General features: G+C 42.6%; 1 long non-coding RNA gene across 3 annotated transcripts; it reads right to left on the bottom strand.

Moving 5' to 3' along the window:
* Positions 1-19,209: 19,209 nt before the first annotated feature.
* Positions 19,210-25,414, bottom strand: LOC134484988 (uncharacterized). 3 transcript variants are annotated; one of them, XR_010062858.1, is made up of 2 exons: positions 24,592-25,414; positions 19,210-24,516 (listed from the first exon to the last, which is right to left on the bottom strand). It is a non-coding gene; the product is annotated as an uncharacterized LOC134484988 (long non-coding RNA). The 3 variants fall into 3 exon arrangements; XR_010062859.1 differs by having other exon boundaries at positions 19,210-24,491; XR_010062860.1 differs by having other exon boundaries at positions 19,210-24,466.
* Between the last annotated feature and the right edge of the window lie 402 nt (positions 25,415-25,816).

The following is a 25,816-nucleotide window of genomic DNA, read 5'->3' as shown; positions in this document are numbered from 1 at the left end:
GTTTAGGTATAAGAGTAATTGTGGCTTCGTAGAAGGAATTCGGTAGTGCTCCATCTGTTTCAATTTTGTGGAATAGTTTGGATAATATTGGTACGAGGTCTTCTATGAAGGTCTGATAGAATTCTGTACTAAACCTATCTGGACCTGGGCTCTTTTTGGTTGGGAGACCTTTAATGACTGCTTCTATTTCTTTAGGAGTTATGGGGTTGTTTAACTGGTTTATCTGTTCCTGATTTAACTTCGGTACCTGGTATCTGTCTAGGAAATTGTGCATTTCCTGCAGATTTTCAACTTTTGTTGAATATAGGCTTTATAGTAAGATCTGATGAGTTTTTGAATTTCCTCTGAATCTGTAGTTATGTCTCCCTTTTCATTTCTGGTTTTGTTAATTTGGACACACTCTCTGTGTTCTCTCATTAGTCTGGCTAAGGGTTTATCTATCTTGTTGATTTTCTCAAAGAACCAACTTTTGTTTCTGTTGATTCTTTCTATGGTCCTTTGTTTCTACTTGGTTGATTTCAGCTCTGAGTTTGATTATTTCCTGCCTTCTACTCCTCCTGGATGTATTTGCTTCTTTTTGTTCTAGAGCTTTTAGGTGTGCTGTCAAGCTGCTGACATATGCTCTTTCCTGTTTCTTTCTGCAGGCACTCAGCGCTATGAGTTTTCCTCTTAGCACAGCTTTCATTGTGTCCCATAAGTTTGGGTATGTTGTACCTTCATTTTCATTAAATTCTAAAAAGTCTTTAAATTCTTTCTTTATTTCTTCCTTGACCAGGTTATCATTGAGTAGAGCATTGTTCAATTTCCACGTATATGTGGGCATTCTTCCCTTATTGTTATTGAAGACCAGTTTTAGGCCGTGGTGGTCTGATAGTACGCATGGGATTATTTCTATCTTTCTGTACCTGTTGAGGCCCATTTTTCGACCAATTATATGGTCAATTTTGGAGAAAGTACCATGAGGAGCTGAGAAGAAGGTATATCCTTTTGCTTTAGGATAGAATGTTCTATAAATATCTGTTAAGTACATTTGGCTCATGACTTCTCTTAGTCTGTCTACGTCTCTGTTTAATTTCTGTTTCCATGATCTGTCCATTGATGAGAGTGTGGTGTTGAAGTCTCCTTCTATTATTGTGTGAGGTGCAGTGTGTATTTTGAGCTTTAGTAAGGTTTCTTTTATGTATGTAGGTGCCCTTGTATTTGGGGCACAGATATTTAGGATTGAGAGTTCATCTTGGTGGATTTTTCCTTTGATGAATATGAAGTGTCCTTCCTTATCTTTTTTGATGACTTTTAGTTGGAAATTGATTTTATTTGATATTAGAATGGCTACTCCAGCTTGCTTCTTCTGACCATTTGCTTGGAAAGTTGTTTTCCAGCCTTTCACTCTGAGGCAGTGTCTGTCTTTGTCTCTGAGGTGTGTTTCCTGTAGGCAGCAGAATGCAGGGTCCTCGTTGCATATCCAGTTTGTTAATCTATGTTTTTTTTTTTATTGGGGAGTTGAGACCATTGATGTTGAGAGATATTAAGGAATAGTGATTATTGCTTCCTGTTATATTCATATTTGGATGTGAGGTTATGTTTGTGTGCTTTTCTTCTCTTTGTTTTGTTGCCAAGTTGGTTAGTTTCTTGTTTCTTCTAGGGTATAGCTTGCCTCCTTATGTTGGGCTTTGCCATTTATTATCCTTTGTAGTGCTGGATTTGTAGAAAGATATTGTGTAAATTTGGTTTTGTCATGGAATATCTTGGTTTCTCCATCTATGTTAATTGAGAGTTTTGCTGGATACAGTAACCTGGGCTGGCATTTGTGTTCTCTTAGGGTCTGTATGACATCTGTCCAGGATCTTCTGGCTTTCATAGTCTCTGGGGAAAAGAATGGTGTGATTCTGATAGGCCTGCCTTTACATGTTACTTGACCTTTTTCCCTTACTGCTTTTAATATTCTTTCTTTATTTTGTGTGTTTGGTGTTTTGTCTATTTTGTGACGGGAGGTGTTTCTTTTCTGGTCCAATCTATGTGAAGTTCTGTAGGCTTCTTGTATGCCTATGAGTATCTCTTTTTTTAGGTTAGGGAAGTTTTCTTCTATGATTTTGTTGAAGATATTTACTGGTCCTTTGAGCTGGGAGTCTTCACTCTCTTCTATACCTATTATCCTTATGTTTGATCTTTTCATTGAATCCTGAATTTCCTGTATGTTTTGAACCAGTAGCTTTTTCTGGTTTACATTATCTTTGACAGTTAAGTTAATGATTTCTATGGAATTTTCTGCTCCTGAGATTCTCTCTTCCATCTCTTGTATTCTGTTGGTGAAGCTCGTATCTACAGCTCCTTGTCTCTTCTTTTGGTTTTCTATATCCAGGGCTCTTTCCATGTGTTCTTTCTTGATTGCTTCTATTTCCATTTTTAATTCCTTCAACTGTTTGATTGTGTTTTCCTGGAATTCTTTCAGGGATTTTTGCGATTCCTCTCTGTAGGCTTCTACTTGTTCTCTAAGGGGGTTCTTCATGTCTTTCTTGAAGTCCTCCAGTATCATGATGAAATATGATATTGAAAGTAGATCTTGCTTTTCTGGTGTGTTTGGATATTCTGTGTTTGCTTTGGTGGGAGAATTGGGCTCTGATGATGCCATGTAGTCTTGGTTTCTGTTGCGTGGGTTCCTGCACTTGCCTCTCACCATCAGATTATCTCTAGTGTTACTTTGTTCTGCTATTTCTGACAGTGGCTAGACTGTCCTATAAGCCTGTGTGCCAGGAGTGCTGTAGACCTGTTTTCCTGTTTTCTTTCAGCCAGCTATGGGGACAGAGTGTTCTGCTTTCGGGCGTGTAGTTTTTCCTATCTACAGGCCTTCAGCTGTTCCTGTGGGCCTGTGTCTGGTGTTCACCAGGCAGGTTACTTGCAGCAGAAAAGTTTGTCTTACCTGTGCTCCCGAGGCTCAAGTTTGCTCGTGGGGGGCTGCCTACGAGCTCTTCGCGGCTGCAGCAACCAGGAAGATCTGCACTGTCAGTTCCGGGAGCCTCCGTGCACCCGGGTTCCAGATGGCGTTTGGTGTTTTCCTCTGGCGTCAGAGATGTGTGCAGAGTGCAGTCTCTTCTGGTTTCCCAGGCGTGTCTGCCTCTCTGTAGGTTTAGCTCTCCCTCCCCCTAACTTCCATAGGTCTCCTAGACCTTTGGCCAATGTTTGTCTACGGGTATTTGCATCTTTCTCAGTTAGTTGCCTGGGAAGACTCTCTTTTAGGCCTCTAGGCTAGACTCCTGCCGGTAAACACATTGTATCATCATTAACAGTATGAGAGGTTGGTGCCTGGTCATGGAATGGGCCTCAAAATGAACCAGTCAATGGTCAGCCATTCCTTCAGTCTCTGTTCCATCTTTGTCCCCACATTTCTATTAGTCAGGACCAAATTTGTGTCAGTAGTTTTGTAGGTGAGCTTGGGTCCCCATTCTGGCACTGGGGATCCTATCTGCTGTTGCTGTAAAATTATTTAAAAAGGGGGGCTGTATTTTATCCCTACTAGAATCGGCACCATAGTGCCCAAATATATCTGGTAGATATCTTGAAAGAAGCACACATCCCAACTCTGTGACTGCTTTGTTTTCCCGCTGCCACATACTCTTAAAACTTAATTCACCACAAGAAAGAACACATAACACAATTACCTCTGATCCAATTAATATGATATAATTGCCCACCTAAACATACAAAGCCCTATATACATCCATTCCTTAAGAATATTCATAACAACCTATAAGGATCCAGCTATACCTCTCTTGGGCTGTTCCTGTGGGCCTGTGTCTGGTGTTCACCAGGCAGGTCACTTGCAGCAGAAAAGTTTGTCTTACCTGTGCTCCCGAGGCTCAAGTTTGCTCGTGGGGGGCTGCCTACGAGCTCTTCGCGGCTGCAGCAACCAGGAAGATCTGCGCTGTCAGTTCCGGGAGCCTCCGTGCACCCGGGTTCCAGATGGCGTTCCAAAAGATGCCCCAACATATAAAAAAGGCACGTGCTCCACTATGTTCATAGCAGCCTTATTTATAATAGCCAGAAGCTGGAAAGAACCCAGATGCCCTTCAACAGAGGAATGGATACAGAAAATGTGGTACATCTACACAATGGAATATTACTCAGCTATCAAAAACAATGACTTTATGAAATTCGTAGGCAAATGGTTGGAACTGGAAAATATCATCCTGAGTGAGGCAACCCAATCACAGAGAAACACACATGGTATGCACTCATTGATAAGTGGCTATTAGCCCAAATGCTTGAATTACCCTAGATGCCTAGAACAAATGAAACTCAAGACGGATGATCAAAATGTGAATGCTTCACTCCTTCTTTAAAAGGGGAACAAGAATACCTTGGCAGGGAATAGAGAGGCAAATATTAAAACAGACACAGAAGGAACACCCATTCAGAGCCTGCCCCACATGTGGCCCATATATATACAGCCACCCAATTAGACAAGATGGATGAAGCAAAGAAGTGCAGGCCAACAGGAGCCGGATGTAGATCTCTCCTGAGAGACACAGCCAGAATACAGCAAATACATAGGCGAATGCCAGCAGCAAACCACTGAACTGAGAACGGGACCCCCGTTGAAGGAATCAGAGAAAGAACTGGAAGAGTTTGAAGGAGCTTGAGACCCCTTATGAATAACAATGCCAAGCAACCAGAGCTTCCAGGGACTAAGCCACTACCTAAAGACTATACATGGACTGACCCTGGACTCTGACCTCATAGGTAGGAATGAATATTCTAGTAAGATCACCAGTGGAAGGGGAAGCCCTGGGTCCTGCTAAGACTGAACCCCCAGTGAACGTGACTGTTGGGGGGGAGGGTGGCAATTGGGGGAGGATGGGGAGGGGAACACCCAAAGAGAAGGGGAGGGGGAGGGTTTAGGGGGATGTTTGTCTGGAAACCGGGAAAGGTAATAACACTTGAAATGTAAATAAGAAACATTCAAGTTAATAAAAAAAAAGAATATTCATAACAACCTGTAAATACACAGAGTGTTATCTTAATGTCAGTCTCCATGTTCTCCCATGGCTACTCTACCATCCCTCCAGTCTCCGGTCGTTTCCTTTCCAGTCTCCTCCTCCCTCAAACTTTTCTCCCACCCATCTTTCTTTCTTGTCCAATGAGAGGCTTCATTCTATCCTATACCTGCCTTAGCCTTATCCTGTATGACATCCTACTGCCTGTCTACTGGAGATGGTCTCCTCAGGGTCCATATCTTTACTGTTGGTCATTTTGGCTAAGGTCACATTTGTTTACTCCTGAGAACTTCCCTCTTCTTGGGTCTTTGGGTCTTCCTAGAGTGCCCCCCCACGCACCTGGGACCCTGGTAGAATATTTCCATTTATTCTCCTGGCCCTCTTGATCTCACTCCTGTCTTTCCCCATGTCTGATACAATCCCGTGCCCCCCAGTCATCTCACACTCCTCTCTCTCCTTACTCTGCAACTTCATATGGAAGAAAAAAATCATACGGGATAACCAAAATGATTCTGAACAGGTTGGTGTCACAATCTCTGACCTAAAACTATACTATAAAGCAACAGTACTTAGAACTGCATTGTATTGGTATAGAAACAGGCAGGTAAATCAATTGAATTGAGTTGAATACCGAGAAATATACCCAGAAACCTACAGACACCTGATTTTTGACAAAAAAGTCAAAACCATACATTTAAAGAAGGAGTGTGTTTTGAACAAATGGTTTTGGTCAAATTAGATGTCTACATGTAGAAGAATGTAAATAAATCCATATTCCTATTCCCACATAAAACTAAAGTCCAAAAGGATCAAAGGCCTCAAGGTAAAATGAGGCACTCTTAATATAATAGAAAAGAAAGTGGGAAAGGCCTTCGACTGCATTGGCACAAAAGAAAATTTCCTAAAGAGAACACCAATGGCTCAGGAACTAACGTCAAGACTTAATAAATAGAACCTCATTAAATTAAATAGCATCTGTAAGGCAAAGGATGCTTAATGAGACAAAATGTTAGCATAGAGATTCTGACAAGATCTTAACTAACCCATCACCAGAGAGAGGACTAATATCTAAAATATTGAAAGAACTCCTGGAGTTAGACTACAAAAACAAATAAAAGTGGGGTATAGAATTAGAATATTGTCAACAGAGGAAATGGATCAGGCGAAAGCAAATCAAAAGGACCTTGAGATTCTACCTTATACCAAGCAGAATGGCTAAGATTAAAAACTCAGATGACAGTATATACAAGTGAAGATCTGGAGAAAGAGGAACATTCTGTCATTGATGGTGGGATTACAAACTGTTAAAATCACTCTGGAAATCAAATAAGAATTTGTTAGCAAAATGCATCTAGTTCTACTTAAAAACTCAGATTTAATGCTCCTAGGCAAATAGTCTAAAGATGTTTCACCATACCACAAGGACAAGTGATCCAATAAGTTCATAGCTTATTTATTTGTAATAACTAGAAACTGGAAGCAATCCAGATGTCAACTGCAGAATGGATACAGAAAATGTGGTATATTTACACAGTGGAATATTATTCAACTATTAAATACAAGGACATCAGAATGCATGGAACTAGAAAACATCAGCCTGAGTGAGGTAATCCAGGTTCCAAAGGACATACACACCATATACTCACTGATAAGTTGATATTATCCAAAATGATGAGAATAGGCATGATATACCCCAAACACTTGAATGAACTAAATAAGAAGGAAGGCCAAAGTGAGGATGCTTGCATTGCTTTTATAAAATACCAGAATCTGGGTTATTCATAGAGAACAATCCTGGGTTATCTCATTGTTCTAATCATTGAGGTTTCATAGATCATGTCATTCATACCTGACATCTTATGAAAGCCTTCCTTTTGTGCTCTTAAAAGAAAAAAAATAATACAGAGGTCAAGAGAGGGAGATTTTATTTGGAGGAGAGAAAAAGAACTCATACTTTGCCTATGAACCACTTTTAAGAGGCATTTGTCATCTGACTGTTCTTGGACGTGGATGTAGTTTTATCCTGTCTGTTGAATTTTCAAATCAGAAATTTATGGAGACCTTTTACAATAAAAATATGATGTACTATCTTATCATTAGACAGTAGCTGTGAAGTCTTCATTCATGTCTCATAAATGCTTAATATGAAAAATGATCATCAAATCACCATGTTATGTTACACTCATCAGAATGGCAGAGGCAGGAGCAGAGGCATGGACCATACTTTTGTATGTGATGGAGGTTTCAAGTCAAAGTTTGGAGGTGCAGAATAGTGTGTATACGTTTACATGTGGGAGCCAAAGGACAACTTTGAATGTCACTCCTCAAGTGCTTTCTATCTTTGAAACAGGTTTACTCATGGGCCTGGAGTTTCACTAAAAATAATAAACTAACATTCCATTGAGTCCCCTGAGATCTGCTTCTACCTAACTTCCTTCTCTTAGTTGGTTTATGAATATAAAACCAAATGCCCAGATATTAGACTAGATTCTGAAGGATCCAAGTCTGATCCTCCCTCAATTACATGACAAATATATTGTGAGTTAAGCTACCCCTCTATCCCTTGACTCAAAAGTTTTAATAAAATTTCCAAGACAGGATTGTTTTCAAAGTACCTTCAAATTAGTGCCCAACAAGACCATCCTCTGCTACATATGCAGCTGGAGCCACAGTTCTATACATGGGTACCCTTTGGATAGTCTAGTCCCTGGGAGCTCTGGTTGGTTGGTATTGCTGTTCTTATGGGGTTGCAAACCCCTTCAGCTCCTTCAATCCTTTCCCTAACTCCTCCGATATAGACCTTGTTCTGAGTTCAATGGTTGGCTGCAAGCATCCCTGTCTGTATTTTCATGCTCTGACTGAGTCTCTCAGGAGACAGCTGTATCAGATTCCTGTCAGCACACATTTCGTGGCATCAGCAATATTGTTTTGTTTGGTGGGTGTATGTATATGCGCTGAATCCCCAGGTGGGGGGGGGGGCTTTGAATGGTCATTTCTTCAGTCTCTGCTCCAAAATTTGTCTCCATATCTCCTCCTATGAATATTTTTGTTCCCCCTTTTAAGAAGGACTGAAGCATCCATGCTTTAGTCATCCATCTTCTTGAGCTTCATGTGGGCTGTGAATTGTATCTTGGGTAATCTGAGCTTTTGGGCAAATATCCACTTATCAGTGAGTGTACACCATATTTGATTTTCTGTGATCAGGATATTTCACTCAGGATGATATTTACTATTTCCATCCATTTCTCTATGAATTTCATGAAGTCATTGTTTTTGATAGCTGAGTAATATTCCACTGTGTAGATGTACCACATATTCTGTATCCATTCCTCTGTTGAAGGGCATCTGGGTTCTTTCCAGCTTCTGGCTATTATAAATAAGGCTGCGATGAACATAGTGGAGCACGTGACTTTTTTATATGTTGGGGCATCTTTTGGGTATATGCCCTAGAGAGGTATAGCTGGATCCTCAGGCAGTTCAATGTCCAATTTTCTGAGGAACCTCCAGACTGATTTCCAGAATGGCTGTACCAGTCTGCAATCCCACCAAAAATGGAGGAGTGTTCCTCTTTCTGTGCATCCTCGCCAGCATCTGTTGTCACCTGAGTTTTTGATCTTAGCCAATCTCACTGGTGTGAGGTGAAATCTCAGGGTTGTTTTGATTTGCATTTCCCTTAGGACTAAAGATGTTGAACATTTCTTTGGTGTTTCTCAGCCATTCGGCATTCCTCAGCTGTGGATTCTTTGTTTAGCTCTGAACCCCAATTTTTAATAGGGTTATATGTCTCCCTGCGGTCTAACTTCTTGAGTTCTTTGTATATTTTGGATATAAGGCCTCTATCTGTTGTAGGATTGGTAAAGATCTTTTCCCAATCTGTTGGTTGCTCTTTTGTCCTAGCCACAGTGTCCTTTGCCTTACAGAAGCTTTGCAGTTTTATGAGATCCCATTTGTCGATTCTTGATCTTAGAGCATAAGCCATTGGTGTTTTGTTCAGGAAATTTTTTCCAGTGTCCATGTGTTCCAGATGCTTCCCTAGTTTTTCTTCTATTAGTTTGAGTGTATCTGGTTTGATGTGGAGGTCCTTGATCCACTTGGACTTAAGCTTTGTACAGGGTGATAAGCATGGATCGATCTGCATTCTTCTACATGTTGACCTCCAGTTGAACCAGCACCATTTGCTGAAAATGCTATCTTTTTTCCATTGGATGGTTTTGGCTTCTTTATCAAAAATCACGTGCCCATAGGTGTGTGGGTTCATTTCTGGGTCTTCAATTCTGTTCCATTGGCCTATCTGTCTGTCTCTGTACCAATACCAAGCAGTTTTTATCACTATTGCTCTGTAATACTGTTTGAGTTCAGGGATAGTGATTCCCCCTGAAGTCCTTTTATTGTTGAGGATACTTTTAGCTATCCTGGGTTTTTTGTTATTCCAGATGAATTTGCAAATTGTTCTGTCTAACTCTTTGAAGAATTGGATTGATATTTTGATGGGGATTGCAATGAATCTGTAGATCGCTTTTGGTAAAATGGCCATTTTTACTATATTAATCCTGCCAATCCATGAGCATGGGAGATCTTTCCATCTTCTAAGGACTTCTTCAATTTCTTTCTTCGGAGTCTTGATGTTCTTATTGTACAAATCTTTTACTTGCTTAGTTAAAGTCACACCGAGGTACTTTATATTGTTTGGGTCTATTATGAAGGGTGTCGTTTCCCTAATTTCTTTCTCGGCTTGTTTCTCTTTTGTGTAGAGGAAGGCTACTGATTTATTTGAGTTAATTTTATACCCAGCCACTTGCTGAAGTTGTTTATCAGCTTTAGTAGTTCTCTGGTGGAACTTTTGGGATCACTTAAATATAGTATCATATCATCTGCAAATAGTGATATTTTGACTTCTTCTTTTCCGATCTGTATCCCATTGACCTCCTTTTGTTGTCTGATTGCTCTGGCTAGAACTTCAAGAACTATATTGAATAAGTAGGGAGAGAGTGGGCAGCCTTGTCTAGTCCCTGATTGTAGTGGGATTGCTTCAAGTTTCTCTCCATTTAGTTTAATGTTAGCAACTGGTTTGCGGTATATGGCTTTTACTATGTTTAGGTATGGGCCTTGAATTCCTATTCTTTCCAGGACTTTTATCATGAAGGGGTGTTGAATTTTGTCAAATGCTTTCTCAGCATCTAATGAAATGATCATGTGGTTTTGTTCTTTCAGTTTGTTTATATAATGGATCACGTTGATGGTTTTCCGTATATTAAACCATCCCTGCATGCCTGGGATGAAGCCTACTTGATCACGGTGGATTATTGTTTTGATGTGCTCTTGGATTCGGTTTGCCAGAATTTTATTGAGTATTTTTGCATTGATATTCATAAGGGAAATTGGTCTGAAATTCTCTTTCTTTGTTGGGTCTTTGTGTGATTTAGGTATAAGGGTAATTGTGGCTTCATAGAAGGAATTCGGTAGTGCTCCATCTGTTTCAATTTTGTGGAATAGTTTGGAGAGTATTGGTATGAGGTCTTCTATGAAGGTCTGATAGAATTCTGCACTAAACCTGTGTGGACATAAGCTCTTTTTGGTTGGGAGATCTTTAATGATGGCTTCTATTTCCTTAGGAGTTATGGGGTTGTTTAACTGGTTTATCTGTTCCTGATTTAACTTCGGTACCTGCTATCTGTCTTGGAAATTGTCCATTTCCTGCAGTTGTTCGATTTTTGTTGAATATAGGCCTTCATAGTAAGATCTGATGAGTTTTTGAATTTCCTCTGAATCTTTAGGTATGTCTCCCTTTTCATTTTTGATTTTGTTAATTTGGAAACACTCTCTGTGAACTCTCATTAGTCTGGCTAAGGGTTTATCTATCTTGTTGATTTTCTCAAAGAACCAACTTTTGGTTCTGCTGATTCTTTCTATGGTCCTTTTTCTTCTACCTGGCTGATTTCAGCTCTGTGTTTGATTATTTCCTGCCTTCTACTCCTCCTGGGTGTATTTGCTTCTTTTTGTTCTAGAGCTTTTAGGTATGCTGTCAAGCTGCTGACATATGCTCTCTCTTGTTTCTTTCTGCAGGCACTCAGAGCTATGAGTTTTACTCTTAGCACAGCTTTCATTGTGTCCCATAAGTTTGGGTATGTTGTACCTTCATTTTCATTAAATTCTAAGAAGTCTTTAATTTCTTTCTTTATTTCTTCCTTGACCAGGTTATCGATGAGTAGAGCATTGGTCAACTTCCACATATATGTGGGCATTATTCCCTTATTGTTATTGAAGACCAGCTTTAGGCCCTGGTGGTCTGATAGCACACATGGGATTATTTCTCTCTTTCTGTACCTCTTGAGGTCCGTTTTTTGACCAATTGTATGGTCAATTTTGGAGAAAGTACCATGAGGAGCTGAGAAGAATGTATATCCTTTTGCTTTAGGATAAAATGTTCTATAAATATCTGTTAATTCCATTTGGTTCATGACTTCTCTTAGTCTGTCTACGTCTGTGTTTAATTTCTGTTTCCATGATCCACTGATGAGAGTGGGGTGTTGAAATCTCCTACTATTATCGTGTTAGGTGCAATGTGTGTTTTGAGCTTTAGTAAGGTTCCTTTTATGTATGTAGGTGCCCTTGAATTTGGGGCACAGATATTTAGGATTGAGAGTTCATCTTGGTAGATTTTTCCTTTGATGAATATGAAGTGTCCTTCCTTATCTTTTTAATGACTTTTAGTTGAAAATTGATTTTATTTGATATTAGAATGACTACTCCAGCTTGCTTCTTCCGACCATTTGCTTGTAAAGTTGTTTTCCACCCTTTCACTCTGAGCTAGTGTCTGTCTTTGTCTCTGAGGTGTGTTTCCTGTAGGCAGCAGAATGGAGGGTCCTCATTGCATAGCCAGTTTGTTAATCTATGTTTTTTTTTATTGGGGAGTTGAGACCATTGATGTTGAGAGATATTAAGGAATAGTGATTATTGCTTCCTGTTATATTCATATTTGGATGTGAGGTTATTTTTGTGTGCTTTCCTTTTCTTTGTTTTGTTGCCAAGACGATTAGTTTCTTGCTTTTTCTAGGGTGTAGCTTGCCTCCTTATGTTGGGCTTTACCATTTATTATCCTTTGTAGTGGTGAATTTGTAGAAAGATATTGTATAAATTTGGTTTTGTCATGGAATATCTTGGTTTCTCCATCTAAGTTAATTCAGAGTTTTGAAGGATACAGTAACCTGGGCTGGCATTTGTGTTCTCTTAGGGTCTGTATGACATCTGTCCAGGAACTTCTGACTTTCATAGTCTCTGGTGAAAAGTCTGGTGTGATTCTGATAGGTCTGCCTTTATATGTTACTTGACCTTTTTCCCTTACTGCTTTTAATATTCTTTCTTTATTTTGTGCGTTTGGTGTTTTGACTATTATGTGTCGGGAGGTGTTTCTTTTCTGGTCCAATCTATTTGGCGTTCTGTAGGCTTCTTGTATGTCTATGGGTATCTCTTTTTTTAGGTTAGGGAAGTTTTCTTCTATGATTTTGTTGAAGATATTTACTGGTCCTTTGAGCTGGGAGTCTTCACTCTCTTCTATACCTATTATCCTTAGGTTTGATCTTCTCATTGAGTCCTGGATTTCCTTTATGTTTTCGACCAGTAGCTTTTTCTGCTTTACATTATCTTTGACAGTTGAGTCGGTGATTTCTATGGAATCTTCTGCTCCTGAGATTCTCTCTTCTATCTCTTGTATTCTGTTGGTGATTCTTGTATCTATGGCTCCTTGTCTCTTCCTTTGATTTTCTATATCCAGGGTTGTTTCCATGTGTTCTTTCTTGATTGCTTCTTTATCCATTTTTAATTTCTTCAACTGTTTGATTGTGTTTTCCTGGAATTCTTTCAGGGATTTTTGTGACTCCTCTCTATAGGCTTCTACTTGTTTATTTATTTTTTCCTGGAATTCTTTCAGGGATTTTTGTGATTCCTCTCTGTATGCTTCTACTTGTTTATTTATGTTTTCCTGTGTTTCTCTAAGGAAGTTCTTCATGTCTTTCTTGAAGTCCTCCAGCATCATGATCAAATATGATTTTGAAAGTAGATCTTGCTTTTCTGGTGTGTTTGCATATTCTGTGTTTGCTTTGGTGGAAGAATTAGGCTCTGATGATGCCATGTATGCTTGGGTTCTTTTAGTATATAATATATATATATATATATATATATATATATATATTCTATTATACATAGGGTAAAAAACATAGCAACTAGTGGATACCTGGAACCTTAGCTACCCTTACATATAGGTAGACAACACATGTCAGAAATAAATAACCAAGTCTTTTGTCTTTGCTCAACACACAACACATCAGATCAGAATAATTCCTTTAAAATAAAAGAAAAAATCATTTTAATCTCGCCATCAGATTATCTCTAGTGTTACTTTGTTCTGCTATTTCTGACAGTGGCTAGACTGTCCTATAGGTCTGTGTGTCAAGAGTGCTGTAGTCCTGTTTTCCTTTTTTCTTTCAGCCAGTTATGGGAAGAGAGTGTTCTACTTTCGGGCATGTAGTTTTTCCTAGCTACAGTTCTTCAGCTGTTCCTGTGGGCCTGTGTCTTGAGTTCACCAGGCAGGTCGCTTGGAGCTGGAAGGTTTGTCTTATCTGTGGTCCCGATGCTCAAGTTTGCTCGTGGGGTGTTGTTTATGAGCTCTCCGTGGCAGCAGCAACCAGAAAGATTTGCGCCACCCTTTCTGGGAGCTTCCATGCACCATGGTTCCAGATGGCATTCGGTGTTTTCCTCTGGAGTCAGAGATGTGTGCCAAGTGTAGTCTCTTCTGGTTTCCCAAGCGTGTCTGCCTCTCTGAAGGTTTAGCTCTCCCTCCCTTGGGATTTGGGTGCAGAGAACTGTTTATCTGGTCGGTCCCTTCAGGTTCAGGCGGTGTCTCAGACGCAGCGGATTTCCTGCTCCTGTGCCCTTATCCAAGGGAACCCAGAGGCCGTATACAGTTTTCCCTTGGGCCAGGGATGTGGGCACAGGTGGGCAGTGTTGGTGGTCTCTTCTGCTCTGCAGTCTCAGGAGTGCCCACCTGACAAGGTGATGAGCTCTCTCTCCCACGGGGTTTGGGAGCAGTGAGCTGGAGGTAGGGAGCAAGAGATTGGGACTCCCGCTAAAAACTGGAAATGTCCGGACCTAGAGGAATTTTGCCTCTGTGTGTCCCAAGGCCACCAGTCAGGTCGCTTGCAGCAGTAAGTTGGTCTTACCTGCGGTCCCGAGGCTCAAGTTTGCTCTTGGGGTGTTGCTTTTGAGCTCTCCGTGGCGGCAGCAACCAGGAAGATCTGTGCCGCCTTTAGTATATATTCTATATATATTCTATTATACATAGGGTAAAAAACATAGCAACTAGTGGATACCTGGAACCTTAGCTAACCTTACATATAACTAGACAACACAGGTCAGAAATAAATAACCAAGTTTTTTGTCTTTGCTCAACACACAACACATCAGACCAGAATAATTCCTTTAAAAAAAAAACCATTTTAATTTTAGCCCAACCTCACAATGGGCTTAATGGAGTAAGGAATGTCTCCATTGCCCTGAATAATAATGATGACTGAGAATTTAAAATATTTACAGAGTTCTGGTAGAAATAGGAGGTAACCTAAAGTTTCCAAAGCAATATCCTTGGATGCTATGGTCACTCATGTGCTTGTTTTGTGGGAAGAAGAAGAAAAAAACTTCATGGTTGACACAAGAGAATGGCAAAGGGTGATGGAGGCGAATTCATGAACACTCATCTGATTTATATTCGTTGCCAACTTGACATAATCAGAAAAAAGCCAAGTCTCTAGCCATGTCTATTGAAAAGCTCTCAGGGAGAACTTTCCCTCGGGATGGAGACCCTCCAACTCCAAAGACCAGACCGAGACACCACAGGATGCAATCAGCAAGAGGATTTGGTTTATTGTCGGGATACACAGGCACAGGCACCTGCGGGCGCTTCAGTCACTCGGGGGACTGGCGCGCCCCACAGAACCAAGGATGGGCTTTTATAGGATTTTGGGGAGCAGAAGCAAGCATACAGAAGCAGATGCATGGTTACAGGGATATAATTGGTGGATTCTAATATGGCAAGGGTTTAGCCTGGGGGCAAGTTTCCTAGCTACCTTCCAGAAACATAACGGCTGACTCGGCCCCCCAAGGGTTCAGCCCGGGGGCAAGTTTCTTAGCTACCTTCTTGGAACATAACGACTGACTCGGCCCCCCACCAGGGTGTGGGACCTCTCCTGGGGCTTTTCTCATTGTCAGGTGCTCAACGGCAGTCCTCCTGTTGCCAGGCCTTCAACCAAACACATCTTGTTTGGCAGCCGCTGTGTACTCAGTGTTCTAACCTTTCCCTGAACCAGTCATCTTAAATATAGCCTTGCAAAATGGCGTTACTGCTGCTAAGCTGGGGTCTTTCATCTATAAGTATACTAGAGTTCATTAGATGAACAGAAACAGTAGGATGAACATATAGAGTAAACAATATATACAATATATGGTCAATCTAACTTAAAATACAAATAATAGCTAAATCCCACCTAGACCAGGTAGTTATGTTATCTCAGCAGCCCCAATCTGGCACCAAAAACCTGAGGGTTTTCCTGAAGACCACTGATACTTAGTCCATAATAGAAGCCTAGAAATTCTAGATAGACACCAATGAATGAAAAGTCAGCAAGAACAACATAGTAAATTACCTATGCAAGAAGAGTAAAACAAAGTTAACAAGACAAAGCATGTTCTTCCTTCTGCCATGTCTTCTTTTTTTTTTTTTTTTCCAAGAATGCATCTATAGGTCCTGCCCATGGTTAGGAAAATCTGGAGTGATTCTTATTTATTTGACATTAAAACTAGTCACAACTATGAGAAAGATTAGAAATTGGAAAATTTCGGGAAAATCATCTTATGACATGGTTTTCTGGACTGAATAAAGAGTAAAAAATGAACTGAATACTAGCATTCATCTCTCTCTCTCTCTCTCAGCTACCTAACTGTTACTGAATGTAGCTAGCTAAAAACCTAAAATATTGACTAGTTTATATAACCATGAAAATTAACTAATCAAAAAAAAGGTGATATATCTCTTTACAAAACTGTGCTAAATTGTTACATAAAATTACTGTTTTAAACTTAGAGTTTATTGAGCTAATAATAGATATGGAATATATAGACAAGTAATGGTTTTAATGAAAAGGCATGTAAACAACTCTGATGTTATTCTTTAAGTCTTATTTGCCAAGTCTTGTATAACTACTGTGGAAGATACACAGTAACACATTCCTATCTGCCACCCCAACCCCATCGATGAAGCAGAGCCAACAGGACATGGGCCTTCATGAGTACTGATGGTTGTTAGTCATAAAGCTTGTTTGTATAATAAGGTTCACAATTTATTTTATATTCCTCCTTTGCAAAATATTCTCCATGCCAAGTTTATCAGGAATCGATCTCTCTGCCAAGGTTAATGACCCATGATAATTAGAAAAAGCAGGAGTACTGAAGGCTAGGGTGTGTCTAATGCCCTTAGCAGTGGAAACCTTCAGGATTGCCCTTAAGGCTATGGGAAGGAACTCTAAACACTTGAGTTGAAAATATATAAACAGGATTTCATAGCTGTCCAAATGTATTATGATACAATGTGGATTATATGAGGGGCTTCATGAACCTAAAAGAACAAAGGCAGCTGTGCTAATCAGCTAGCTTGTCAGAAAGATAGAAAGGTAGACAAATCCTGAATTCAAGTTCAGCCTGGGACAGAGTAAGTTTATGCCCAGGCATGGTGAGAATCCAGGTTCAGGTCAGGATCCCACCCAGTTGTCATATTGTCTGTGCTTTCAATGTTGTAAAATTATAAAAATGGTTTTCTTTTACCCCACTAGGTCCAGCACCGCAGTGCCCCAAGATATCTGATGGACATCTTCATCTCAGTCAGCGAAGCCTCTCACCCGCTTTGTTCCATTTTCTATCACACTGGCAAAGGCCTCTTTCTGAGCCTGGCTACAATCCTTTGACTCATTCAGTTCCCAAGGCAGGCTGCCAGCATGGCAGAAATATACATCATAATTCCATGACTGCTCAGTGTTATTAGCCTCTGCACACTCTCTTACACTTAAATCGCTACAAGAAAGAACACACAACACAATAACCTCTGATTCAATTGATAAGATATAATTGCCCATCTAATCATACAAAGCCCTGTTCATATCATCCCTCAAGAACTTTCATAACAACATGTAAAGGTACAGCATGGAATCTTAACATCAACCTCCATTTTCTTACTCTGCAGTCTATTCCTCTCTCCTTTCTGTTCCAGTCTCCTCTCCTTCCCTCAAACTTTTCTCTCGGCCATCCTTCCTTCTTGTCCAACGACAGGCTTCATTCTACCTTGTACCTGCCTCACCTGTGATATCCTCCCACATTTCAAAGTCAAGCAAAGCTCTCAATTGCTTTGTTAAAAAAAAATTACTTTTTTTTCCTAAGAATTAAGGGGCTAAGGTCATAAAATGCTGATTCATGGTCTAGTCAAAAGGGCACCTGAAATGAATAATTTAATTGATATGTAAACAAAAGATTGGGCATTGGTTTGTAAAAGCTGAGCTATCTTAATAACCAGTCTGGAGAACCAGCAGAAGCAAAACCCAGAACTGCCAGCTTATACACCAAGATTGACTTTAAGATTTTTTTTTAATGCTCCAAAACAAGCTGAGGCTGGTCCTTGGCAAATACTGACTTATGATAATAACTATTTCCTTAATTTTTCAATGAACTTAAAGGAATGTAAAAGTATTTTAAGAATTATGTAATCAATTATATTATTGTAATTGTTCTACCTGATATTTATATGAGGTAATGAAAATAGAAATAAAGATTGAACACTTGGTAGGCACTCATTGGTAAGTGGATATTAGCCAAAAAAAACCTCAAATTACCCAAGGTGCAAACCACAGACCATAGGAAGTTCAAGAACAAGGCTGATCAAAATGTGGATGCTCCCAATCCTTCTTAAAATGGGGAAAAATATTCATAGGAGGGAATATGGAAGCAAAGTTTAGAGCAGCGACTAAAGGAGTGGCCATTCAGAGCCTGCCCCACATGTGGATCACACAAATACAGCCATCAAAACTAGATAAGATTGATGAAGCTAGAAAATGCATGCTGAAAGAGACTGGATATACGTCTCTCCTGAGAGTCACATCCCAAGGATGTCCCATACAGAGGTCAATGCTAGCAGCAAAGCACCGAAATGAGAATAGGACCCCCCTTGGGAAGGAATTAGAGGAAAAGAGTTGAAAGAGCTTACAACCTCATGAAGACAACAATGCCAACAACCAGAGTTCCCTGGGAGTAAACCACCACTGAAAGACTGTACATAGACTGACCCAGCGCTCCAACTGCATATGCAGCAGAAAATAGCCTTGTTGTGGCATCAGGGGAAGGGATGCTCTTGCTTCTGCCAAGGATGGATCCCCAGTGCAGGGTAATATGGGGAGTGTCAATAAGGGGAATGAATGGAGGGAAACTGGTATGGGGAGGGGGATGGGTGGAAATGGGGCTTTATGGACAGGAAACCGGGAAGGGGTATAACCTTTGAAATGTAAGTAAAGAAATGCATCTAATAAAAAATTTTAAAAAAGAAAAAACAGAAGAAAGAAAGAAAGAAAGGAAGGAAGGAAGGAAGGAAGGAAGGAAGGAAGGAAGGATGGAAGGACAGTTGGTTTATTGGAGCTTTTCTTACTCTTCTTCATCTAGAAGAAGATATTTGTGGTGGGGCTTTTTTTTTTTCCTGTGTATGTGACTCCTGGCCTCTGATTTCCTTTCTTTTCCTTTTGTCCCTGGTGCACAAAAAGTTAGTGAGCTCAGGTCTGTTTTCCTCGCTACTGAGTAACCCTTGAGCAACAGAGGAAAGAGCCTAGTAACAAGCCCTATTTCCCCCTTAATCCCCTTCTATAAATAGCAAGAGCTTATTACCAGAAACCAGCACCTTTTAGCCACAGTACAGCAAGAGATGGTTATACTGTCCGTGGATGTCTGCATCTGGCCTCCAGAACTGTAAAGTGAGTTTTGAGGCCAGAGAGATCATCAAGCTCTGTCCTTTTCTCCAATGCTATGTCTCACCTAATACCTCATTGCTGAAGCTAAGTCCCTGAAAAGCTCTCAGGGAGAACTTTCCCTCGGGATGGAGACCCTCCAACTCCAAAGACCAGACCGAGACACCACAGGATGCAATCAGCAAGAGGATTTGGTTTATTGTCGGGATACACAGGCACAGGCACCTGCGGGCGCTTCAGTCACTCGGGGGACTGGCGCGCCCCACAGAACCAAGGATGGGCTTTTATAGGATTTTGGGGAGCAGAAGCAAGCATACAGAAGCAGATGCATGGTTACAGGGATATAATTGGTGGATTCTAATATGGCAAGGGTTTAGCCCGGGGGCAAGTTTCCTAGCTACCTTCTTGGAACATAACGGCTGACTCGGCCCCCCAAGGGTTCAGCCCGGGGGCAAGTTTCTTAGCTACCTTCTTGGAACATAACGACTGACTCGGCCCCCCACCAGGGTGTGGGACCTCTCCTGGGGCTTTTCTCATTGTCAGGTGCTCAACGGCAGTCCTCCTGTTGCCAGGCCTTCAACCAAACACATCTTGTTTGGCAGCCGCTGTGTACTCAGTGTTCTAACCTTTCCCTGAACCAGTCATCTTAAATATAGCCTTGCAAAATGGCGTTACTGCTGCTAAGCTGGGGTCTTTCATTCCCCCATTTTTTTTTGTTAACTTTGAGTGAAATCTTTCACTCGACTTGGTCAAGAAATTTCTGTCTGGTGGGGGCTTATTTCCCCACTGACTCTAGGCCACAAAAGGGCTAGGAGGAGCCACGTAGGAGTTTTAACTTTAAGGGGTTTGGAGTGCGCTGAACTCTCCATGTCTGGGGTGTAGTGTTGTGATTAGTCAATTCCTCAGACTGGACTGCCTTGACGTGTGGTGCGTGGATCTAAGCCGAGACTCCGTCTACCTTTAGGGCGGTCGGGGTAGTCAGGAGGACGGTGTAGGGTCCTTTCCACCGTGGCTCGAGATTCTTGGTCTGGTGTCTGTGCACCCACACGGTGTCTCCAATCTGGAACGGGTGTGGCACCACCGGATGCTCAAGCTTGTCCTGGTAAGCAGTGGCCAAAGGTCTCCAGACGTCTCTCTGCACAATCTGTAGGGCCTGTAAATGGGCCCTCAGAGAAGGGCTGTCAACAAAATCAGCAATGTTTGAATCAAAGAAATGGACAAATGGGGGTGGTGTTCCATATATTATTTCAAAAGGAGTTAGACCATGGGGGCCCGGGGTATTCCGGGCCTGATATAGAACTAGGGGAAGGAGGGCCACCTAATCCTTTGAGCCAGTTGTAAGCGTAAGTTTGGATAAAGTCTCCTTAATTGTTCTATTCATGTGTTCTACCTGACCTGAACTCTGGGGTCTATAGGCACAATGTAATTTCCAATCAATCCCCAGCAATTTGGCCACCAACTGACTTACTTGGGAGACGAAAGCGGGCCCGTTGTCCGACCCCAACGCTTGAGGCATGTCATACCTGGGAAAGATTTCTTCGAGGAGCTTCTTGGTGACCATTTTTGTAGTCTCGTGCTTCGTGGGGAAGGCTTTGACCCATCCTGAGAAGGTGTCTACAAACACTAGGAGATACTTGTATCCATATATATCTGGTTTAATTTTAGTAAAATCAATTTCTCAATGGATGTCGGGACGGTGTCCCCTAGGATGAACTCCTTGTCCAATCATGGTCCTTCTCGGGTTAACCTGAGCGCACGCTTTGTAACTCTCAGTCACCTTTTGTATCGCTTTGTCCCGATTTAAAAAACACAGATTTATCTCTTCTCGATCTAGTCATCTTCTTAAACCCCAAATGGGTTAATTTATGTAAAAAGGAGATCAATTTAAAAGTCATTTTTATTGGCATAACTGTCTTTCCTTTGTAGACCCACTGTTTTAGTTGAGGGTGGTAGATGGCCCCCATTTTTTTTTTAGGAGCTCTATGTCCTCATGGGCATAAACCCAACTGGTTTGTCTCATTGGTGGGGGCGTGGGTTGGTCTGGGCTATTTAAGGGCAAGATTTATTTGTTCATGGCCGCTTCTCGAGCCGTGGCATCGGCCAGCCGGTTTCCTCGTGCCTCTGGGTTGTGCCCTTTCTGGTGTCCTGGACAATACATAATACTCAGTCTTTTGGGCAAGAATAGAGCTTCTAAGAGGGCCAGAATTTTAGCCTTATTTTTAATATCTTTACCCTCAGATGTGAGCAGCCCCCGCCTCCAGTAGATCTCCCCGTGGATGTGTGCCGTGGCAAAGGCATAACGGCTGTCTGTATATATATATTTAGCCTCTTACCTTTTGTCATCTTGAGCGCCTGAGTCAAGGCGATGAGTTCAGCCCGTTGTGCGGAGGTACTAACAGGCAGGGCTTTCGCCCAAATCACTTTGTCCTCCGTAGTGACCGCAGCTCCAGCCTTTCGCTCTCCCTCTGCCAAGAAGCTGTTGTCATCCGTGTACCATGTGTGGTCAGCATTCTGAAGAGGCTGGTCCGATAGGTCCGGCCTGGTTCCATGTACTTAGGCAGTCATGCTGTTCTGCCTCCTCAGGTAGAGGAAGCAAGGTGGCAGGATTGAGGGCGACTACGGGCCCAAACTGAACCCGTTCTGCATCCAGTAACAAGGCTTGGTGTGAGAATTAGAGAGCCAGCGGTCTGGGGGCTGCTTTACCAAGGCCTCCACTGCGTGGGGTGCTAGGATGGTGAGTGGCTGTCCCAAAGTCAATTTTCCAGCATCCTTGATCAGGACAGCAATAGCAGCCACCATCCTTAGGCACGGTGGCCAGCCGGAGGCCACAGGGTCCAATTTCTTAGACAGGTAGGCCACAGGGCGTTTCCAGGGTCCCAACCTTTGTGTTAGGACCCTTTAGCATACCCCTGTTTCTCATCGATGAACAGTTACTGAGCAAATTGTAAGGGTTTGGAATGGTCGGATGAATATCTTTTACCCTCTTGTTGACCTCTCTCAAGTCTTGTACTGGCCTATAATCTCCAGTGTCGGGTTTCTTAACAGGCAGAAGAGGCGTATTTCAAGGTGACCGGCAGGGGATTAGGATGTCTTGATCTAGAAGCCTCGTAATGTGAGGCCTTATACCTTGATAAGCTTCATATGACAGGGGGTATTGTTTTATGGAGACTGGAGTTGTAATTAAGGGGGGCTGTTGGAGCGCCAACCCCATCCCACCAGTCTCTGCCCAAGCCAGTGGAAAATTCGTGACCCAAGTGTCTATTTCTAGGGATTGTGGCTTGTCCTGTCCCAGTTCATATAGTCTATATTCATCCTCTAGTTGTAGGGTTAGAACTTGAAGGGGAGTTCCGTGGGGGCCAGTTATTTGGGCCCCTCCTTCCTCAAAATGAATTTAGTTTGGTGAGCAGGTCACGGCCCAGCAGAGGGTACGGGCAGTCCGGAACATGTAAGAAGGAATGGGTCACCTTACCGGTAGCCAGCTGAACCCGGCGGTCTGTAGTCCATCGGTATTGTTTCTCACCAGTAGCTCTTTGTACCCAGGCCGTCCGGTCGCTGAGTTGTCCTGAAGCTTGGGTGAGGACTGAATGCTGGGCTCCTGTGTCTACCAGGAAAGTAACCGGCTGCCCCCCAACTTAAGCGTTACCCTGGGCTCAGGGGGGGGGCTCCTGGCCCTGACCTCCCTAATCTTTATCTAGAGCCAAGAGGGAGGTTCGTGGTCGAGGCTTTCGGGGTCCACCAGGCTTCTTGGGGCACTCTCTGGCCCAGTGTCCTTTCTCTTTGTAATAGGCACATTGATCTTTATCCAGCTTCAGCCCCTTTCGAGCTCCCCCCTATCTCCCTTCCTTTCTTGGCCCTGAACTACGGTGGCCAAGATTCGACTCAATTCTCTCTCTTATTAAAAATCTTTTCAGCTTCTTTAAGTAAATCCTGTAATGTATAGCCCTGCAAATTTTCTAACCTCTGTAACTTAGTCCTGATATCTGGAGCAGCCTGCCAGATGAAGGACATAGAGACACTCGTCATAGGGAGTGTACATACGGTAGGCCTCCTTAAGTCTCTCTAGAAAGGCGGAGGGAGTTTCCCCTGCTTCCTGTAATACCTGTTTTACCTGAGCCAAATTAGTAGGGCGTCGTATAGCCCCTCGGAGACCCGCTAGAAGCAACTGGCGATAAAGGCGTAGGTGTCCCTTACCTTCAGCTGTATTAAAATCCCAGTTTGGTCCTCAGGCAGCTGGGTGGGACGCCCATCATCTCCCAGAACATGCTTTCTGGCCTCTAGGAACACTCCTTGTTTTTTTTTTTTCTGAGGTTAAGAGGGCCTGTAAGAGCTGTTGGCAGTCATCCTAAGTAGGCTGGTGGGTAAGTAAAACAGATTCTATTAGGTCGGTGAGTGCCACCGGATCTTTGGAGAAAGAAGGGTTGTGTTGTTTCCAATTGTAAATGTCAGCTGTTGAAAACGGCCAGTATTGGGTCTGGCCACCGGTTCCCTGTCTAAGTGGGAAAGCCTGGGAGGTTGTATCTGGCATCACCTCGAGCTTATTGTGCAATCTCCCTGCGACAGGGGAGAAACCCTTATCAGACTGTGGCCCGGCAACTGATCTGGCCGGCGGCTCTGCCTCCTCCGTTTCAGCCGGGCCTGTCAGAGAGAAGATCTATGAGAGGGGAGTTTGGGTCTGCCGGGAGGACAGGTTTCTTAGAAGGCTCTGATTTCACAAAGGTAGAGAGAGGAAGACGTGGCAGGTGGACCGGGCGGGGCAGAGGGGACAGACTGGGGGTTGAGGGGAGGCCAATTTGGGTCCACGAAGGGTTCCGCCCGGGGGGGGGGGGTTAAGGCGAGACTCTCTCAAGTGATAATATAAGAAACCTGGTCAGGATGTCCGTGGACGACCCGATCTTTAACCTGTAAAATAATGATCTTATTAAATGTGCCATTCACTGGCCATCCCGCTCCGAAAGTGGGCCACTCGGATGTGTAGAGAGTCTGCCCTTTTCCTTTTTTTTTTTTTTAACCTCGACGGACTGGTTGTGTGCCCGGTCGTGGACGTCTTTCCAATGATCAAGAGTGAGACTTAGGGGCGTTGTTAGGGACTGTCCCATGTTAGTTCTAAGGAAGATTAGAACACAGAGAAAACAAACAACACCAACAGTCAAACAAACAACAGACAGGCGTGCTGCACGGCTTTGGTACCAAACTGAAAGCAAAAAGTCAGATAGAGGTGGCAAAAGTCCGGGGCCCTCTGAAAGCCAAAAATACAGACAGAGTGCCGTTAGTCCGGATCTTTCTCCTCTCCCAGATTGGGCCCCGAAAAGTCGGGCCCCAACACCCTTGGAACGTCTTCCAGGGCTGCGGGGCGAGAAGTCCGAGCTCGTCAGCTCCTTCTTCGTCCCGCCCAAATTCCAAACAACCTGGCTGAGCGCTCACAGAACAGACCTGGCTGAGCGCTCACAGAACAGACCTGGCTGAGCGCTCACAGAACAGACCTGGCTGAGCGCTCACAGAACAGACCTGGCTGAGCGCTCACAGAACAGACCTGGCTGAGCGCTCACAGAACAGACAGAATAAGGCAGAACGAGACAGAATCAGACAGACGCCGGCCGGCTTACCTCCCAGTGGGTGGTCGGTGGTCCCTGGGTGGAGGATCTCCTTTCCCGGCCAATGCACCAAATGAAAAGCTCTCAGGGAGAACTTTCCCTCGGGATGGAGACCCTCCAACTCCAAAGACCAGACCGAGACACCACAGGATGCAATCAGCAAGAGGATTTGGTTTATTGTCGGGATACACAGGCACAGGCACCTGCGGGCGCTTCAGTCACTCGGGGGACTGGCGCGCCCCACAGAACCAAGGATGGGCTTTTATAGGATTTTGGGGAGCAGAAGCAAGCATACAGAAGCAGATGCATGGTTACAGGGATATAATTGGTGGATTCTAATATGGCAAGGGTTTAGCCCGGGGGCAAGTTTCCTAGCTACCTTCTTGGAACATAACGGCTGACTCGGCCCCCCAAGGGTTCAGCCCGGGGGCAAGTTTCTTAGCTACCTTCTTGGAACATAACGACTGACTCGGCCCCCCACCACGGTGTGGGACCTCTCCTGGGGCTTTTCTCATTGTCAGGTGCTCAACGGCAGTCCTCCTGTTGCCAGGCCTTCAACCAAACACATCTTGTTTGGCAGCCGCTGTGTACTCAGTGTTCTAACCTTTCCCTGAACCAGTCATCTTAAATATAGCCTTGCAAAATGGCGTTACTGCTGCTAAGCTGGGGTCTTTCAGTCCCCACCAACATTATTTTTTTTATCAAATCTTAAGTCTAAAAACTAACTTGAGATAACATCTTCTGCTATTTGGTATATATATATTTGGTATATATATAATAAATTGCAATAGAATACTTGGAGTAAGGAAAGTTAGGGTGTAAACAGACTAGCTTTCTGATAGTTAAGGGTGTACAGCCAAATTATTCTATTAATATGTTACTTTGCTCTGTAGAAGAGGAGACACTGTGGTTGTCTTCTCTTTAGGAAAGAACAGCCTTGTAGCTTTCACTCTATGTAATTTTAGGATGATTACTTTCATATAAGAATAATATAATTTGCGGCATGTGGAAAAACTAACCGAAGGTAAGTTTTCTACATAAATTTTTCTTATATAAATGTTTGGTTCTGAAATGGTAGCCTAATTAGATTGTCTTCTCTGTGTGTCTGTCTCTGTCTCTTTGTCTCTGTCTTTCTCTGTCTCACTGTCTGGTTTTTTTTTTTTTTTTTTTAAAGGTAGGGACTTAGATT

This window comes from Rattus norvegicus, chromosome 1 (genome assembly GCF_036323735.1).
Source record: "Rattus norvegicus strain BN/NHsdMcwi chromosome 1, GRCr8, whole genome shotgun sequence".
NCBI classification, from domain to species: domain Eukaryota; kingdom Metazoa; phylum Chordata; class Mammalia; order Rodentia; family Muridae; genus Rattus; species Rattus norvegicus.
The sequence above is the reverse complement of the archived record's forward strand: the minus strand, read 5'-3'. Positions and strand labels throughout refer to the sequence as shown.